Source organism: Beta vulgaris, chromosome 5, assembly GCF_026745355.1.
Source record: "Beta vulgaris subsp. vulgaris cultivar EL10 chromosome 5, EL10.2, whole genome shotgun sequence".
Lineage (NCBI taxonomy): Eukaryota > Viridiplantae > Streptophyta > Magnoliopsida > Caryophyllales > Amaranthaceae > Beta > Beta vulgaris.
The window spans coordinates 33,947,224-33,961,146 of NC_079206.1; the positions used below are offsets into that span (position 1 = coordinate 33,947,224).

Consider the following 13,923-nt stretch of genomic DNA (forward strand, 5'->3'; position numbering starts at 1 on the left):
GCAGGACGACCGAACAAAACAGGGGAGACGTGAACAGTGAAGAGAGCAAACGGAAGAGCAGCAACGACAACAAAGTTGCGGTTGTTCGATGCGGCTCCGGCGATCATAAACACCGGCGAGACAGGAGGGTGATGTAGCAGTAAGCGAAAGAGAGAGAAACAGAGAGATGGGTTTGGGTTTCATGGGGTTTCACGGGGTTTTGAGTTTTTCAATTTGGGGGTTGGGGTTTAGAAGACACGGGGAGAGAGAAGTAATTGGGGTGGGTTTGGGGTTTTCCTCAACTAAATCAAACCGACATAGGGTATAAGAGATGAAGGAAAAATCGACTTTGACTTCCTATTTGACCAAATACCACACAATTTAGTCACACATAAAACCCAAAATAATAATAATAATAATAATAATAATAATAATAATAATAATAATAATAATAATAATAATAATAATAATCTCATATAATTAAATAAATAAATATATTACAAACACGGTAATATAAAAATCACACTCCACAACTCAAATAAAATACTAATTTTTGAAACATAATTAACTTAATTAATATATTTAATATTTAATAAACGCGCTTAAAAACAGGGCTATTACAGATGTCATGTCCAAGATCGCTTGAATCTTGTCAAGATTCGCCTCAATTCCACGCTGGTCGACCAGGAATCCCAAAAACTTCCCGGCCACCACTCCTAATACACACTTATGCGGGTTGAGTTTTAACTTGTATTTTCTGAGAGTTAAGAATGTTTCTCGTGGATCCTCCATATGATCCACATCTTTACGGCTTTTGACGATCATGTCGTCAATGTAAGCCTCCATATTCCTTCCCAACACTATTACAAAAAAGGGCAAAGATAACTGTTAAATAAGGCTTTACATAACAGTTTTGAGGTGTTATCCAAGTCAATGTAATGTAAAGTAAACATAACGCTTGACGAAAGTGTTATGTTTGCTAGAGAAAACATAACAGTCATTTATAATACACGTTATGCCACTAGATAACACATTTTGTAAATAAGTGTTATGTTTGCTATTTATATGACAAATTGAAAGAAGGAGAATTTAACACTTATCTTGAATAACTATTATGTTTTCCTATAATATATATAACATATATTACCTATACGAGTTATCTATGATATTTTTTTTTAAAAAAATAATCAAATTATCATTTCAAGCATATATTATTGGCCGTAGGCGTTGCAACATGCAGCACAACAATATCGTACAGTACAATTCCTTTTTTTTTTACAGGACAATACAATACTTGTATCTGCTGTATAATTAATACTCAACGCATAAGATCTTGCAACCAATAAATTGAATATGATATTCCAAACTTCTGAAATTCTTTATATCACAAAATAATTCAACTAATATCATAAGTCTAAACTTCTAAAAAAACTACTATATATACATATCAATATTAATCTAAATCATAAACAAGAACAAATCTATTATATAGCCACATCCACATGATATCAATATCCAAATCCAAAAATGTAATGTACGTCCAAAAGTGGATTAAGGTAACAATGAGGCGGAAAATTAAAACTCATTCATCATTTGTGCTTCGTGTTGATCTCCGACATATGTAATCCACAACCTCCCGAGTTCATCAATTTTCTCCTGAGAATAGATTGGACCAATGCCTTTATAGTACTACAATAAAGGTAATTACAAAATAAGTATTCATATATAAAAACTTGAAAAGTAATTAAACTTTATAATTAATCATGCACAAAATAATTTATCATACTTGTAGCAAGATCATTCAAATATAAAATAATAATCAAGTGTTTTCAACTACCAGTAAGCACTTTCAGGCTTCAACCAGTTTGCTATTGTCCTTATTTCAAAAAATATTAAGCACTTTCATGCTTCAGGCAGTTTGCTATTGTCCTTATTTCCCTTCTACTCTCATCACTTGCCTAATTAAAAGAATATTATTCAAGGCACTTAAAGAGTGATCTACCTTGTAGTTATAGCACTATACCCACCTAAGGTAGATTAGATGAAGATACCACCTCATTTCATTTCCCCTTAAATATTTCTAAGTTCTAAACACAATCATAAGCAAAGTTAGCTGGTTATGAACAAATGGGCTGAGATTATATGTCCCATTTAATGTTTTATCTTGTGTCCCACTTCATTCTAATTTTGACACCTCATCAATATAAGATAAACTACCTTATATGATTAATAAGAGTAGGTAAGGTGTCAAGATGAGAACCACTTAAAACACAAGATAAGACACCAAGTGGAATAGAAGATTCTACTGAAAACAGATGTGTATCTGCTATATACTTATTAATGGCTATCCAAAAAAAATGACTAAAATTCCTTTTCATCAAACTCCTAATCATTACATTCATCCGTAACCAGCTCGATTTAAAAAAATAGTTGGAAAAAATTATCACAAATCAGGAAAACTAGGATATGGGAGCAAGTTATAAACGTGTGTAATTAATACAAATTGTGGTACCTCTGAAACCTCAAATCCGTTACTGCACCCATGATGATTTATATGAGATCCAAAAATATGAATTGACTAGCAAAACAATATCTTTAAATCGACAACTAGGACATAGGAAGCAAGTAAATACATGTATGATAAATAAGGCATCCAAAAATGTGCTACACTTGTGACTCAACAACCATTACTGCACCCGAAATGGGCCAAGGAACATCCTGTCCAAAACCAAATTGAAATTTTGACATCCATGAAAAGTTAGTTTACAAGGACACTTCAAACCTGAAAATTGAAATTGACCGATCCAAAGCCAAACTAACCTGACAAAGATAGCATAAAACCGAATGTAACCCAAAAAACTGGTTGGTTGGAGTTTGGACTTTGAAACGAATAACATTTCAAGAACCAGGAACTACATTAGTTCAAAACGGCTAAGGTGTCGAGTACGAACAGGTTTCCTAGCTACCAACTAACATAATGGGTTGAAAACTTCTTAAATTGAGTCCAGTTCATCTGCTTCTTCACACAACAATACTGATTAGCCCTTCAACACATTGCCATCCTTGTAAAATTCTCTACTTGCAAAACATACAAAACCAAAACTCAGAAAAACATAAAAACATGATAAGACAACTCTAAAATCATTTCAGCCGTCCAGTCAAACCATTTCAACAAGCTAACCAAACAAACATGCAAAAACATACCTCATCACTTGATTTCCTAGCAGCAGTTGCAATGATCTTTTCCGAGTCCGAAGGAAGTATAATTGATCACAGATCCCTCGAGCTGAAGCAAAATTGAGTAAGCTCAGAAAAGATGGGTAAACTCTACCTCATAAACAGTGATTAAACAAGTCGAAAGTTGAGTGAAAACTTGAATTAATTACCATGTTCTCCCGATCATTTTTTCCTCGTATTTTCCAAGTCCCTATATAGTCGAAATTTGCATATTCTCACAACATGAAGCATTTGAATACACAATTGTTCAAAAGATAGTTGGCCAACAATTGATTCAGATGGCGGTCATGGGGACCTTGCATTCCATGACAGTACCAGATCATATACATTGTAAATTGTAATCACCGAATTCTAGTCGATATCAAGCACATATAAAGCCATACATGTATGACCTACAACATTCAAGTGAAAACCCAAAAACACAAGCATATGTATAACCAAATATAGCTAAGTTACAGTTCTACATAAGAAACCACTATTATTTTAATACAACGACCCTAGAAAAGTAGTCAAAATAGCACTCTTCTTTGCAGCATGGACCTCTGCAACTAATTACTAACGTAATAATAATTTCTTAAACTGTCTTAGGTGAGTGACCGAATGATAAAGATCAAATACCATCATAATTTACATTAGGGACTAATAAGGGCAGGAAGATAGCAGTTGTGGATAATGGATATAGACTTATAGAGAATAGACCAGAACATGTTGGCAAATCACAAGGCAACATTGTACATCTTGCAGATTGCAATATGCCAGAGCTCAGCATGACAAAGGTTCTACAAATGATACAATTATAATCCATAATGTTACCTTGAACAATCCACAAAGCTAAAGCTTCATACACACTAGCTTGAGCATAATCCTCGTAGAATGCTTTGTCAAAGCTGAAACATAGATTTCCATCTTTCTTATCCTTCAACACAAAGCAGACACATCCAATTTCAGCAAAAAAAAAAGAAATCAACGAAATTAAATGAAAAGAAAAATGCGATTTGCGATCAGCATCTCCATTTAATTTTTCTACAGAAAAGGAACATTTAACCTTGAAATTGAACGATTCGTTGTCATACGATGAATACTAACACAAGAGCCGTGATCTCTGATCTCGCTGGAACTCAAAGGCATGTTATGAGCACAAACTGTGACCTTCGACATCTTCAATTTGACCTAAGAACAAAAAATTGAAGATGAATTTCAAATTAATTGAACGAAGAGTAACGATGATCAAAATTCATGATTCAATTCTTCAGTGAATACTTTATGTATTAGGAATACACAAGGACTTGAAAATTAATAATTACCTATAAATTGCCGGTAACAATGGTGAGTATGGTTGTCAATTGCTCCCAAAATGATTTACTGGGTAGAGTGAAGTTTCAAATTTCGATGATTCCATGTTGTCTGCTGAATGAAATTGAGAGCGTGAGGGACGAAACGTCGTCGGAGATGATGGCCGGAGATGGAAACTGGAGGTGGAATTCGGAGGTGATGCGAGTGAAGCGTTGGAGGTGGTGCGAGAGAGGCGTTACAATTCAGTTACAGCAATTGCAAATTGAAGAAAAAGGGTTTACGATTTTTTATTTTATTTTAAGGGTTTAAAGTGTTCCTAATCTCTAGTCAAATAAACCGTTTTTTTATATATTATTTTGATAATTTTTTTAATATTAATAATAAAGCACCACGTTCTGGTAACAAAATTAATAATAAAACACCACACACTAATTTTATAGCAAAGATAACACACATTAAGATAATTGTTAAGTGATATATTATCGATACAAGCTAAGATAACAATTCTTCTGTTAAAACGTTAAATTTAGATTTTACATAACAGTTGCTAAAATACACTACAAAAAAATTGGCTATAGAGGCACATCATTTGACTGACTTGCCTCTAAAACCCCCTTTTACCATCACATAAATGCCTCAAAATTATATGGTTTTTCGTGCCAAGTATATTCTGGTGCCTCTAAAGATACATTTCAGCATCAGATGAATGTTGGTTGCCTCTAAAACCATGTTTTTAGCATCACATAAATATTGGTTGTCTCTAAATCCATATTTTTAGCATCACATGAATATAGTTGTCTCTAAAGCCATTTTTTTAGCATCAACTGTAGTTAGTTGTCTCTAAAGCCATGTATGTAGCGTTACATGCATGACTTTAGTTGTCTCTAAAGCCATTTCTTTTCAGCATCAACTGTAGTTAGTTGTCTCTAAAGCCATGTATTTAGCGTCACATGCATTTAGTTGTCTCTAAAGCCATTTTTTCAGCATCAACTGTAGTTTGTAGTCTCTAAAGCCGTGTATTTAACGTCACATGAATTTAGTTGTCTCTAAAGCCATTTTTTTTAGCATCAAATGTAGTTAGTTATATCTAAACCCATGTATTTTGTGTCATATAATATTTCATAGCGACACACTCACAAGTTTCATAAATAAAGAATAGTGTATTATAGATATTAAAATTTGAATAATAATCTATTGTTTTTTTTATTAAAAATTTAATAATGTAAGGTTAAAAAAATATGTTAAATTCACTACAAAAAAAAATTGGCTATACAATCACAATTTCAGCCAACATACATTAGACAGAAACATGTTAGCTCCATAGAACTTTTACATGATAGTTGATACAGATCAGATGACCTTTCTCTCCATTCCCTTTCTCTCCATTTCATCCTACCCATGCTGTAGGCTGTAGCACATCCTAAGAATCAATTCTGCAGGTATATTGCAACATTGAACAACAGAACTGCTTGAAGGATGTCCGTGCAATTCATGTCCCATCTTCTCAGAATAAAGTTCACAGAGATAAATGCATTGTGAACTCGAACCAGCTGGTTCACATTCAAGATTGCAGACTCCTTCAACTTGTCTACCAGATGCTGACATAGAATTGCATAAGACAAATCAGCCCTAAGTTATTCAGAGGAGTAAAAATCCCCTACATGGTCCATATAAAATCATTAACCTTTTAGCAAATATCAACAGGCTGATAATCTTGACCTTCAAACTTCACAGCTACAACTTTGTAGACGCTAAAAATTTGCCTCATTAGCCTGGAACATAGGTATTGATAGATGAAAAGCTCTTCTTAACTCAGGTACAGAGCAGTCAGCATGCACATGATCCCAAAGAACAGAGCGAAAACAATCCCAATTGTCAGACTGGACCTCAAAAAGAGGAGCCCTGCATGTAAAAGACTCCTTAAGCAAGCTCCATTCAACAAGGATAATGCCAGTAAACAAATATCAAGCACTGACAGTTGCTCTAGGAAAACTAGTTAGACAAATCAAACAGACAATCACTTAGCAGTTGCACATATAATACAGTAATAAAGCTTCAAGCACCTATGACACCACAAAATGGTGCAGAAGCCAGAGAAACCAAATTCGATACCCTTTAACAAATTCCATAGAACTAATCTGCATAATATAGAGCAGCTTGTTTTCAGTGGTTTATCCTGTAAGGGGAGGGAGCGATAAAAAAAATACCACACTTGTGCATTCCCATGCTCCCACAATAATTCTGATTAGCCATGCTAGTGCATGTAATTTAGAGATCTAGGTGAAAACCTCTGTAGCTCATAAATGGTCCATTAAAAGTTTACAAATTTTGCTTCCAAGGTCAGCAAATGAAACAAAGATTACATGTTGATTCTCATGTTGCCATGTGAATCTTTGTAGTTTTAACAATGATCAAAATCGCACCTGCTACCCACTCACCTGACTATAGGAAATTAAGAACCTAGTTCACAATACCAGCCCCTAACTTAATACCCTTGATACCAAAGAACAAAGCCAGTGCGATCTCCTTCACAGAAAGTATATATCAGTGAAACATACTGATTATTGTACTTTTAGAGACTTGATTAAGTGTCGAACTTAGTTACCATCTCTTACATTTAAAAGGTTGCGTATGCATAACTAGAAGGAAAGAAACCACAAAACAAGATACACTATCAGATACATGCGCCACTTTCCACATATAGTTCCATCTATGCTGTCTCCCAGACCACTTTCCACGGAGTGAGCCGCTAGTTATCACCAGCAGGCACCAGGAAGTCCCACTCTATAACTGTAGAGTTCAGCAAACCAGTAGCAGCAGCATCCAAATCCTACTTACTGCACACTAATTTTTGGTGTAGCATCGTCGACAACCTGCTGAAACAAAAACCATAACTGTCATCACTAGTAATCTAGTCCAGGCACCAAGGCAACACACTGTTTAAGTATACCAGTTTGACCACAAACACCTGTAGGGGAGCAGCTACCATGGCCATACAGCAGACTGAAGTTCTTCATAAAGCAGAAGACTTTCCGTATATCTGGAGAATATGCGTGGGCAGTAGCATAGGTCACAAGGGTACACCAAGCCAGGTCACAACATGATCTAGGTGACGATAGAATAACCTGCATAACGCTAATTAACAAGCCAGATTCACCATTGCAGATTAGAGGCACAAGACAAAGACAGAACCACTATCAATTTCAACAAGAGAGAATTGGCAGACCTGACTCCTTTCAAACAAAGACAATTCATAAACCTCGCACTTGAATTCAAAAGCAGTACAATATTTAAATCCATAATAACCACTAATAAAACCATAATCCTTAGAGCACAATAACCATTATTATTGGAAAAAAACCAGTATATGAACTTGAACACATAATATATAAAAACCAGTATATGAACTTGAACTTGAACAACAGCAGATCAACAACAGCAGAACAACAGAAGCCTAACAGCAGCAGCAGAACAACAGCAGCATAGCAACAGCAGTAGATCAACAGCAGCTGAACAATAGAAGCCTAACAGCAGCAGCAGAACAACAACAGCATACCAGCAGCAGCAGAACAACAGCAGCATAGCAGCATAGCAGTAGAATAACCATTATTATAGAATCACCAATGAATTTTTTTAAAAAATAAAAGATAAGGAGAAACCTGGGTCCACCTTTAATAATGATATCTAAAAAACTTCTTTAATCTTCAGCATCACTGTGTATTTTTTCAGACTTTTGAATTAGCTCTTCCTCATCCTCTTCATCGGTCCACTGTCATAAGTATTAATACAGAAGTTAATATTTGTAATTGTTAATAATGCACATGTGTTAATTTGTTTTGCATTAAATTAAAGGTATATTCTATGACATACCGCATCCATATTGAGATCGGACATGTTGTATCCAGCCAAATTCATGAAGGCTTTTAGGGCGCGTTCCATAAGTCTAGATTTCTTTTCGAGGACTCTCACTGTATTACTTAGAGCTTCGTTCTTCTCCTTAACCACGTTTGCTTCCTTCTTTGCCTCACTATCTTCATTTTTGGATGCTTCAGCCTCTTTGCGAAACTTTTCTCCTTCACTAAATGACCCAAATAATGATTTCACTGAGGGACTTATCCCTTTTTGTTGATCACGTGCACTTGGCTTATGTTTTGGTTTAACTGTTGCATAGATTTCTTCATCAGTCATTTTTTTTCTGAAGTGTTTCGTTGCTCAACTAGCTGCTTAATTTCATTCTGAGCATAACGGGAGAAGATCTTGTCAAGTAGGAATATACTTTCAAATACAACAAAAAAAAATCCAGTTTGAATAATCATTACCATGGTGTCCTGTGCCGATTGAGCTACAGGTGTTTTGTCGCTTCTGGTATGAGTCTCCTCGTACAATTCCAATAATCCTGGCATTACTTGTCACGTTCAAACTGAAGGAATGGCAAACAATAAACCTAAGTAACTATTCCAAAAATTAGGACAGGAATGGTGAAATAACACGCGTTACCATATCTTGTGCTTTTTGTGCAAAACTTTTTGTTCCTGCCGTATGTTCGGCATCAAGGTATGACCTATTTTCAATGTTTCTGCGACTCTTTTTCTAATAAATTCAAATATAAAAAAATTACAATTGTGTGAAATGATAAAAATTGAAAATAAATAAAGAACTCTATGCAATGTACGAGGGTCCATTTCTTAGCCATTTTGAAGATGTGTCACTGTTGCAAGTAGGACAACCTTTTTCTCCTCCCGTACTCCATCCAGAGAGATCACCATAAGCAGGATAGTCACTAACAGTCCATAACAAAGAAGCGAACAACCTAAACTTCTCTTTTTTTGAGGCATCATACGTCTCCACACCAACATTCTAAAGCAACCTAAGTTCCTCAATTAGAGGTTGGAGATACACATCAAGAATTATAGAAAGACGTTTATTTGTTATCCCCCCTAAGCACTTTATGTGAAATAACTTAAGCAGAAAGGACAACTTTGAGAAGTTTTTACAGCCTGGATATAACGGCAACTCAAGGTCTTCCATTAATTTATAAAATGTTTTGGCTTCTTCACTTGGATCTCCTCGAATACCATCCTTGACCTTTGCATCCACAGCTTCTCCAACCTCGACATCTACTTCTTGTGTCGCCATTCCAAATGCTTCATACAACATGTCACTCATATAATTATGCTCTATATTTTGATGCGAGTCATCTAAAGCATTTGCATTAGCTTGGCATTCAAAGCTTTCACCATGTCGTACCCAACGTGTGTAACTCTTAACAATCCCAAACTTTAGCAGATCTAATTCTATTTCCGGCCTGGTTTTCCTCCTCTCATTGTTGCATTTCACACAAGGACAAGGCACAACTTAGTTTCCTATTCCTTGTGTAAAAGCAAACTCTAAGAACTTCTTCACACCAGTTCTATACTTGGGGTCATTTTTCTTGCATAGCATCCAGTCACGATTATATGATTCCATAGTGTCCTACCTTTGATCCAAGTAGATGAATAATTTAGTCATTTACGAAACTATAAAATCCTACAACTATTGGCATACCTCAAATTTCATAAGATGGAAATCCAACAAACTCAAATTTCAAAGTAAAATCATCAAACCTAGCAAACATGATTATAAATAAAGAATCAAATTCAGTCAGTGAAAATGCAGCTTCGTAACAAATTAAATCTGAATTTTCTAATCTAACATTTTATGATAATCAGATATGCGAGAAATGTTAAAAGAATTGTTGCATAAAAGGAAATTTTTGTAGTCATAGCTTTGTAAATATCACTAGCTCTAATTTGTCACTTGAGACTAAGTAGAATCACTACATACAGTATGACTATCTACAATTTTTAGGATAAGGTGGTAAGTTCGTTACAGCATATTATAATTTAGTAGTGTGGAAGAATAACTTGGATAGCTACTCGTGGAGGATGGTGTATAATCACGATAGCACCTAACTGCGCGGAGAACATTTAACATGAAACTCTAGATATATACTTGTATATGAGAAAACATATCGAAATCAATGAAAGTGGTAATGCAGGTCTTGCTGCTGTAGCAGCATTTGAAGTAGTTTATAGTAATGCAACAATCATTTGTTATGAAGAATTTTCTAATCTAACTCATTCATTACAGCATATTATAATAAAACCAAAGCACTACTAACATTTTATGATAAAAACATGAAAACATGACAACTAACACATTCATCAATATAATCTAAATTGGAATAAATCTATTAAACCAAAGAACTACTAACTATACCTCCCCTGAAGAACTTGAAATTATCTAGTTGAAAGAATGTTAGCACGACCCTGCAAGTAATATTAATTCGATGATAAAGCACAAAGATTGTAATTTTATCGAATTAAAGAATACAAACTGTAAATTGCCAAAATGAGTTATAGAAATCAGTGAGACCCAACGGAATATTAAGACTCTGCAAGAAATCTGAATAATTTCGAAAATGAAATATTGCTGAAATCAGTTAGAAAACAATTTATATGGAGAACTTACCTGAATATGAAGACGAAGCAATTCAGGGTGTTTTGAGCAAACTCCTTCTTCAAATTCAGTATCAATGAATATTGAACAATCTGCAAGAAATTTTATAATTTCGAAAAATTAGGAATGAAATTTCTTATGCGTGATTTTGTATAATTGAATGAATTATTATGCAAACAATCAACTAAAGTATGACTTACCGCCAAAATAACGAGGGAAATCTCTCTTACGTTTTTTGACTTAATTTCACTTCAAATTTCTCGCTAATAATTCCCTCCTTTTTTTGGAAGATCTGAATGATTCTTCGAGATTGCATAGCAGATTTTTTCGCGATTGAATTGGACTTTTTTTGTGCGAGATATGGGAAGAAGATAGGGGAAGAAGATAGGGGAAGAAGAAGATAGTTCCTAATTGCGTGATAATTCAACGGAATCCTCCGAATTTTGAGTTTTTTTTTTTTTAATTCAATGGATTATTTTATTATTTAAATTTTTTGAGGGGATGGATTACTTTTTTTTACTTTTTATTTCTTTATGTCACAAATTATCTTAATTAAGGTGCATGTGAGTTTATGATTTCAATTTTCCAATTTTAAATTCTTCCAATTTTTTAACACCCCGGTTTAAGAAATACGTGTCTCTCAAGACCTCTGTACGTTTGCTCAAAACACTTGAATTGAACTGAACTAAATATCACTAAAAGTATTTTTGGATAAGAGAAGAAAATTGAGAGCTGAACTGAATTGAATTTAAGTTGAAGTAATATTTGTTGTTTATTGAAATTATAATTATTATAATTATTATATAAGATTGAATAATTATGATTTAAAGTTCTTATAATCATATAATGTAATAAAAATATATGTTAAAACAAGTTTAAGACTTGTGCGTTCAATGACTGATGTAGCTGATCGATGTCATGCTAAAGTGTACTGGAAGTTTTTTTTATTGATTAGATATACTAAAAAATATTCATTGAATATTTTATTTATAATAAATCTTGCGTAACGCAAATATACAATTAACTATTGTGAGATGGGAGTAATTACTTTTGCCTTAAATACGTCAATTTTATTAATGTAAAAATGACCCGTGTCACAAACTTGATTATTACCTTCCTTACATACACAAATATATCCTACTCTACTTTAGTCATTTGATATTAATGATCAAACTTTTACTGATTTCATAGTGCTATAATTGGTATTTTTGTTTTAAGCCACCTTTGATTTGTAAGTAAATTTGTAATTTAGAATGGGAAGGGGGTAACATATAGTCTCTTCATTCGGGGACACCATAACTCCCCCCCTTTCGTTATATAATAGAGATATGTTGTACTTTAATTCTTGAATGATATATATTTTACATAAACCTTTTTACCTTGATAATTAATCTCTACTATATAATAGAAAAAGATACGTCCAATTTTATTAATGTAAAAGTTTTATTATATATAGGAAACACTATAAAAAAGTAATAATTTAATTATTATTTTAAATAGAGATAAAGTTTCCTGATTGTTTGAGTGATTTGCGTGATTTTTTTATAACGTAATTTATAAAGTTTCTTTTAAGTGATTTGTGAGTGAGTGTTCTAAATAAATGAGATCGAATCACCAATATTATGACTATCTACAAAATTCCTCCAACACCGAAAATAATTCATCACAACAACAACCAAATACTCAAATATATATCTTCAATTCTTCCAACGCCTCGAAATTACCTAGTAGATATGAACCAACACCATCATAATCGCTCGTTATAATCAAAATCTTCCAATTACCCTTGACCCTCAGATTTACTACCCTCATATGATTAGGCCAAGTGGTCTTCCTACTGCACTGGGCTACCACCAACAACCTCCATCTTTGAGTGAACCTAATTTGGTTCATAAAGATAGAAGACATGACAATATAAGGGCATCTATCATGAACCAAGAACCACCATGTCAGGGGTCTGGTGCATAATCTGAAGCTCCTCAATAAATGAGGCTATAGAAGAGGAGGTAATTATTCAAACCACAATCAAAACAACAGAGAAGTTTAAATGGAGCCAGTACAATGATGAAGATTTATGCAAAAGTTGGTTATTAACTTTCACTCATGACTCAATCAAGGGTATCGATCAATTTAATTGGCTAAGACATTTCATGTGTCGATAAATTAGTTTGGTGAGTTAATACAGTCTTCATAACAGAGTTATTGGCAACTTATGCTCATAAATATAAATCAATAATTGAGCCTTTGTTAAGAAGATATCAGTGACATGTTATTTACTTCAAATAGAAAATTCTGAAAATATTCAATTGTTGCCAATATTATGACTATGTGTGATCGTGCAGAAATTTCTCTTAGGGCCTGTTCTCCCCAGCTTATTTTCAGTTCAGTTCAGTTCAGCTCCAATCAGTTCAGTTCAGTTCAGTTAAGTTAAGTTCAGTTCAAATCAGTTCAGTTCAGTTCAACTCAGCTCCAATCAGTTCAGTTCAGTTCAGCTCCAATCAGTTTAGTTCAGTTCAGTTCAGCTCCAATCAGTTCAGTTCAACTCAGCTCCATTCTTTTATAACCATTTTGTTAAATATTATTATTATTGTTATTGTTTTTGTTGTTGTTTCTATATATTATTTTGTTTATTGTAGTTTTACTCATTATTATTACTATTATTATTATTATTAGGATGAACATGGTTTTGCTCAAAAGCACACATAAACCCACGTTTTTTAGCTCATAAACCAATAAAATTACGTCAAAACGGTTTATATATGATGCAATTATCATTATTATCATTAATTATTATTATTATTATTATTATTATTATTATTATTAATAATTTATGATTATTAATTTTATTTATTTATAACTATCATTTAAAAATATCCAAAATAATATTATTATTCATTATTATTATTTATCATTATA

At 33.5% G+C, this 13,923-nt stretch overlaps 1 long non-coding RNA gene across 4 annotated transcripts; it reads right to left on the reverse strand.

The window, feature by feature from the left end:
• Positions 1-1,312: 1,312 nt before the first annotated feature.
• LOC104908306 (uncharacterized) lies at positions 1,313-4,814 on the reverse strand. Of its 4 annotated transcripts, none has more exons than XR_007274342.2 (5): positions 4,521-4,814; positions 4,262-4,386; positions 4,030-4,132; positions 3,184-3,265; positions 1,313-1,668 (listed from the first exon to the last, which is right to left on the reverse strand). It is a non-coding gene; the product is annotated as an uncharacterized LOC104908306 (long non-coding RNA). The 4 variants fall into 4 exon arrangements; XR_792160.4 differs by adding an exon at positions 3,366-3,995 and having other exon boundaries at positions 4,030-4,386; XR_007274343.2 differs by having other exon boundaries at positions 1,313-1,635; positions 4,030-4,386.
• Between the last annotated feature and the right edge of the window lie 9,109 nt (positions 4,815-13,923).